Source organism: Mus caroli, unplaced genomic scaffold (genome assembly GCF_978045245.1).
Source record: "Mus caroli unplaced genomic scaffold, Mus_caroli_1 scaffold_5, whole genome shotgun sequence".
NCBI lineage: Eukaryota > Metazoa > Chordata > Mammalia > Rodentia > Muridae > Mus > Mus caroli.
The window spans coordinates 106,924,169-106,931,649 of record NW_028227260.1 but is presented as its reverse complement, the minus strand read 5'-3'; the positions used below and the strand labels follow the sequence as shown (position 1 = coordinate 106,931,649).

The 7,481-nt window shown below is 41.9% G+C and overlaps 1 pseudogene; it reads left to right on the top strand.

Moving 5' to 3' along the window:
• Positions 1-1,350: 1,350 nt before the first annotated feature.
• LOC147004733 (PRAME family member 12 pseudogene) lies at positions 1,351-2,795 on the top strand (annotated as a pseudogene).
• The last annotated feature ends 4,686 nt before the right edge of the window (positions 2,796-7,481 follow it).

Here is a 7,481-nt window from a genome sequence, read left to right as displayed (position 1 = left end):
CCATGGTGATCGGATAGGAAGCATTGTATTATTTCAATCTTCTTGTATCAGTTGAGGGTTATTTTGTGACCAATTATATAGTTGATTTTGTAGAAGGTATCATGAGGTGCTGAGAAGAGGGTGTATTCTTTTGTTTTAGGATGAAATGTTCTGAAGATATCTGTTAAATCCATTTAGTTCATAACCTCTTTTAGTTTAACTGTGTCTCTGTTTAGTTTCTGTTTCAATGACCTGCCCATTGGTGATAGTGACTTTTTGCAATCTCCCTCTATTATTGTGCAGGGTTCAATGAGTGTTTTGAGCTTTAGTTAAGTTTCTTTTATGAATGTGGGTGCTCTTTCATTTGGGGCATAGATATTCAGAATTGAGACTTTCTCTAGATGGAAAAAGAAAGCATATTGAATAAATTGTGCTGGTCTAACTAGCTGTCTGTATGTAGGACAACAAAAATAGACCCATATTTGTCACCTGTACAAAGCTCAAGTCCAAGTGGATGAAGGACTTCAACATAAAATCAGATACACTGAATCTAATAGAAAAAAATGGAAAACAGCCTTACATTCATTGGCACAGGAGGTAATTTCCTAAACAGAACTCCAATGGCTCATACTCTAAAATCAACAATTGATAAATGGGACCTCATGAAACTGGAAAGCTTCTATAAGGCAAAGGACATTGTCAATAAGACAAATCAGCAACTTGCAGATTAGGAAAAATTCTTCACTAATCTCACATCTGATAGACAGCTAATATCCAAAATATATAAAGTACTCAAGAAGTTAATCACAAAAAATAAAACAAAAACAAAAACAGTGCAATCAAAACCTAGCGTATAGATTAATTCTTGATCTTATTGCCTGAGCTATGGTTTCTGTTCAGAAAGTTATCTCCTCTACCAATGTGTTCAAGGCTAATCCCCCACTGTAGTGGATATTCCTGGTTTTCAACTTGACTATAACTGGAATGAACTGCAATCCAGAATTGGAAGGCTCACCTGTGATACTGATCTTGAGGCTGGGAGATACAAGATTCTGCCCTGGATCTTGGAATGGAGATCTTGAGGCATAGTGGCTATGAATCTCAGGAGACTAAAGCAAGGAGATCTATAAATTCAAGGTCATCTGGGGCAATGTAAGTTCCAGATTTAGGTGTGGTAGTACACGCCTTTAATCTGGGCCACACCTTCTACTGGAGACTTACACAAAAGTGGAAGAAGAAAGACTCTCTTCTGTCTGCCTGTGGGACTGAGCAACTGCTAGATTCTTGCTTGGACTTCCATTCTCATCTACTGCTGACCATTGTTGGGCAGTTGGACTACAGACTGAGCCTTCTTCCTGAAGATCTGAGAAGATGAGTGGTCAGACCCCACTCACACTCCAGAAGCTAGCAAAGGAGACACTGCTGAGAAATGAGGCTTTGGCCAGATCCTCTCTGGAGGAGCTGCCAGCTGTGGTCTTCCCGCCACTGTTCCAAGAGGCCTTTGCTGGCAGACTCAACAAGCTCATAAAGGCAATCGTGGCAGCCTGGCCTTTCCACTGTCTCCCTGTGGGGCCATTGATAAAAACTCATAACCTGGAAACCTTGCAAGCTCTGCTAGATGGAGTAGACATGAGACTGACAAGAAAATTTCACCCCAGGAGGCCAAAACTTCAGGTTCTTGACATGAGAAACGTGGACCATGTCTTCTGGGAAAAATGGGGCGATGCAAATGACAGTGACTCTGATGCAGAGACCTTGGATGAAAAGCAAGTAGTGAAGGTCCCTCGCAGATATGCACTGAGGCAGCGTCTGAAGATCATAGTTGATCTGGCAATCTGTTCCCAACTCAATGAACAAAAAGCATATTTCTTGAATTGGGCCAAGCAGAGAAAGGGGTCCATAAATTTCTGCTGTACAAAGATGAAGATCTGGGATGCACCAGATGAAGTTATCAGAGAAATCATGAATGTTTTTCATCCAGAGCACATTACAGAATTAGAACTGTATACCGACTGGACTCTGTTGCGGCTGGCACATTTTGCTCCCTACTTTGGGCAGATGAAAAATCTTGAAAAAGTCTTCCTGGCACCACTCCACAAGAATACCTCCCCTATTATGAATATAACAAGGGCCACAAAAGTCAAGTGTATCAAAAAGATTATTTCTCAGTTTTCCAAATTCAACTGTCTCCAACATGTCTTCATGAAACATGTCCATTTTCTCAGAGACCACCTGCATCAGATCCTAGGGTGCCTGAGGACGCCCTTGCAGACCCTCTCCATCACTCACTGCCTAATTTCACAGACAGACTTGGATTCCTTTTCCTGCTGTCACAACCTTTTTAAGTTAAAAAATCTGGAAATCAGAGGAGTGACATTATTTGCTTTTGATATTATGCCTCTGAGAGGTCTCCTAGGAAAACTGGCAGGTACTCTTGAGTCTCTGGATTTTCAGTGGTGTAGCATGAAGGACTCCCAGCTCATTGTCCTCTTACCTGCACTCAGTCAATGCTCTCAGCTCAACCAGATCAACTTATACAGCAATGACTTCTCCATGCCATCTTGAAGGACCTTTTACAGCACACAGCCAACTGGAGCAAGATGAATGTGGAACAATACCCTGTCCCTCCAGAGTGCTATGATGCATTGGGTATTGTCTCCAGAGAAAGATTTGTCCAACTTTGTCAGGAGCTCATGGATACCCTGAGGGCCAAAAGAGAGCCTAAGAGCATATCTTTTGCAACAAATGTCTGCCAAAATTGTGGCAAGACCTGTGTCTATGGCCAGGGGGCGAGACTTTGTTCCTGTTTGCAGTAAACATGGATACAGGACTTCTGAATAGGATTAAATGACATGCTTGGGACACATCTATCATCCAGGGTGCTCAGAGACTGTGACTTCAGACACTTCCCATATGGTTAGAAGTAAAGAGATATACAGTGACTGGGACCCTGAGTGCATAGATTGAAATGTGGACTATTCTAATAGACTGTTGGACCAGGGGCATGATGGACTCAGAAAAACAGTTTGGCATTTATATGTGGCTTCTGCCCAGACAGTATATATAGATGCTTTTTGTGTACCTATAAACCTGGATCATGTCTCCCTGGGTTCTTGGACTTTTACCAACCTTACTACCAGGTTCAGTGTCAGGAAGGTAGAATGGGTCCAGGATTGGAAAGACACTGTTATTTTATGAAGGAAGCAAAGTTCCAGGTGAATATGGCATGTATAAAATTAAAGTTTTCTTGACACATCTTAAAAAAAAAAAACAAAAAACAAAAACTAGGGTATAGAACTAAACAAAGAATTCACAACTGAGGAATCTCAAATGGCTCAGAAGCACCTAAAGGCATTAGTTATCAGAGAAATGCAATTAAAAACAACCCTGAGATTTCACCTTACACCAATCAGAATGGCTAAGATCAAAACCTCAGGGGACAACACATGTTGGAGAGGATGTTGAGAAAGAGGAACACTCCTCCATTCCTGGTGGGATGGCAAACTAGTACAACAGTGAGACCCTGACTTTAAAGCATTTCTCCCTGAAAGGTAAAGCCCCTGGACGTTTCTTAAGCTTGTTTTCCCTGTTCTCTAAAAATACAGCCAGAAAGAAGCTCTTTGTTCTCTATAGCCAGCAAAAAGCCTTTTTGTTTCTGTGCCTTACAGCCAAAGATGCAATGATTGTGGGGAGACCTAGCCAGGCGCTTGCTTGGCTCCCTGTGCCAAGGACACCCACTAGAGAAGAGCTGTAGCCAAACTCCTCCCAACTCCTCCCAATTCCTTCACTAGCTGTTAAAAGCCCCCTACTGTTACTGTTCAGGGTCGAACTCCCCTGCCCTGCAGTGCCAAAGGAGTTCCTCCTTAGCTAGCTGACAATAAAACCTCTTGCAGTTTGCATCAGGTGTCATTTTCTCTTGAGTCATTGGGTTGCCGGCCAGCTCATCCTGGGACTTGAGCAGAGGTCTCCCCAGTTTGGGGGGGGGTCTTACACAACCACTCTGGAAATCAATCTGGAGATTCCTCAGAAAATTGGAAATAGAAGACTCAGCAATACCACTCTTGGGAATATACCCAAAAGATGCCCCACCATACCACAGGGGCATGTGTTCCACTATGTTCATAGTGGCCTTATTTGTGATAGCCAAAATCTGGAAACAACCTAGATGTCCAAGGCAGAAGAATGGACAGAAAATGTGGTTCATTTATACAATGGACTACTACTTAGCTATTAAGAACGAAGACATCCTGAGTTTTGCAGGCAAATGGATGGATCTAGAAAATATCATCCTGAGTGAGGTAACTCAGACCCAAAAGGACATGCATGGTATGTACTCACTAATAAGTGTATGTTAGCACCCCTCCCCAAAGTACGAAATACGCAAGATGCAGTCTACAGAACTCATAAAAGTCAACAAGTTGAAGTGCCCAAGTGAGGATGCCTCAGTCCCATTTGGGAAAGAGAAGAAAGTCCTCATTTTAATTTGTGGTTGTACCAGCTTGCAATCCCATCAGAAATAGAGGAATGTCACCTGAGTTTTTGATCTTAGCCATACATGTGAATTTTCATGTGTCTCCAACTTTACATATATGTGCTGGTATATATGTGACAGAAGACAATCTTGAGGACTATTCTTTAGTGTCTATGAATCAATTTTCTTTTCAAAAGAGTTTTTCAGTGGCCTGGAACTTGTCAAATAGAAAAGTGCTAAGGATGTGTCAATCTCTGCCTACCTAGACCTGAGATCACAAGGTATACAACTACACATGGCTTTTTAAAAAAAAAATCTGTATTTTGGAATAAAATGCATGTCCTAATTCTTACAAAATAACCATTTTACTGACTACTCTATTTCCCATTTCTCCCAAGATTTTTTAAATATTTCTTTATAAACATTAGTTTTAGAATCCATATGTCTATTTTCAGAAGAAATTTCTTTTGTGATAGTTGAAAGAGCACTGTTTTTATTCTGTCAGGCCTCACTTATGGATAGGGGTGTGATCTGTGCAAAACTTTATTAGGTGATATAAAAGTAAGGATGTATTTACAGAATTCCCAGGATACAATCCACAGAAATCAAGAAACCTAACATGGGAGACTGCATTAGTTAGGGAAGCAGAAACCGGCCTGAGTAGGGCCACAGGCCTCATCCGGCAAGATCAGCGCTGGGGTAGCTGGAGCGCAGGGTTGTCTGACACCCGCCAGCTACCCACAACCCCCGCCACAGGATTTTGGGACTGCTGGTGAGTGGAACACAGCTTCTGCTCCAGTCCAATCACGCGGGACCTGAGACTGCTCTGGTTGCGGAGAGAGAAATCTGGCCTACATAGGGCCACAAGCCTCTTCCGGTCAGAAAAGCACCTGGGCAGCTGGGGCGCAGGGTCGGCTGACACTCACCAGCTACCCACAACACCCGCCACAGGATCTTAAGACTTCAGGTGAGTGGAGCACAGCTTCTGCTCCAATCCAATTGCGCGCGGGACCAGAGACTGCATTAGTTAGGGAAGCAGAAAACCGGCCTGAGTAGGACCACAGGCCTCTTCCGGCTGGACCAGCACCGGGGTACCGTCAGCTACCCACGACCCCCGCCGCAGGATTTAGAGACTGCTGGTGAGTGGAACACAGCTTCTGCTCCAATCTTTAAACAGTGACAACGACAACAACTAACCCCAGAGATTACCAGATGGCGAAAGGTAAACATAATAATCTTACTAACAGAAACCAAGACCACTCACCATCATCAGAACCCAGCACCCCCACTTCACCCAGTCCAGGGCACCCCAACACACCGGAAAAGCTAGACACGGATCTAAAAGCATATCTCATGATGATGGTAGAGGACTTCAAGAAGGACTTTAATAACACACTTAAAGAAATACAGGAGAACACTGCTAAACAGGCAGAAGACACTAAAGAGGAAGCACAAAAATCCCTTAAAGAATTGCAGGAGAACACTGCTAAAGAGTTACAAATCCTTAAAGAAAAACAGGATAACCTAATCAAACAGGTAGAAGTCCTTAATGAAAAACAGGAAAACACATCCAAACAGATGATGGAAATGAACAAAACCATACTAGACCTAAAAAGGGAAGTAGACACAATAAAGAAAACCCAAAATGAGGCAACACTGGAGATAGAAACCCTAGGAAAGAAATCTGGAACCATAGATACGAGCATCAGCAACAGAATACAAGAGATGGAAGAGAGAATCTCAGGTGCAGAAGATTCCATAGAGAACATCGGCACAACAATCAAGGAAAATGTAAAATGCAAAAAGATCCTAACTCAAAACATCCAAGAAATACAGGACACAATGAGAAGACCAAACCTACGGATAATAGGAGTGGATGAGAATGAAGATTTTCAACTCAAAGGACCAGCAAACATCTTCAACAAAATTATAGAAGAAAACTTCCCAAATCTAAAGAAAGAGATGCCCATGAACATACAAGAAGCCTACAGAACTCCAAATAGACTGGACCAGAAAAGAAATACCTCCCGACACATAATAATCAGAACAACAAATGCTCTAAATAAAGATAGAATACTAAAAGCAGTAAGAGAAAAAGGCCAAGTAACATATAAAGGCAAGCCTATCAGAATTACACCAGACTTTTCACCAGAGACTATGAAAGCCAGAAGATCCTGGACGGATGTTATACAGACACTAAAAGAACACAAATTCCAGCCCAGGCTACTATACCCAGCCAAACTCTCAATTAACATAGATGGAGAAACCAAAGTATTCCACGACAAAACCAAATTCACACATTATCTCTCCACGAATCCAGCCCTTCAAAGGATAATAACAGAAAAAAACCAATACAAGGACAGGAACCACACCCTAGAAACAACAAGAAGGTAATCCCTCAACAAACCTAAAAGAAGACAGCCACAAGAACAAAATGCCAACTTTAACATCAAAAATAACAGGAAACAAAAATCCTCAATAAAGTTCTTGCTAACTGAATCCAAGAACACATCAAAACAATCATCCATCCTGACCAAGTAGGTTTCATCCCAGGGATGCAGGGATGGTTCAATATACGGAAATCCATCAACGTAATCCAGTATATAAACAAACTCAAAGACAAAAACCACATGGTCATCTCGTTAGATGGGGAAAAAGCATTTGACAAGATCCAACACCCATTCATGATAAAAGTCTTGGAAAGATCAGGAATTCAAGGCCCATACCTAACCATGATAAAAGCAATCTACAGCAAACCAGTAGCCAACATCAAAGTAAATGGTGAGAAGCTTGAAGCAATCCCTCTAAAATCAGGGACTAGACAAGGCTGTCCACTTTCTCCATACCTATTCAACATTGTACTTGAAGTCCTAGCCAGAGCAATTCGACAACAAAAGGAGATCAAAGGGATACAAATTGGAAAAGATGAAGTCAAAATATCACTTTTTACAGATGATATGATAGTATATATAAGTGACCCTAAAAATTCCACCAGAGAACACCTAAGCCTGATAAACAGCTTCCTTGAAGT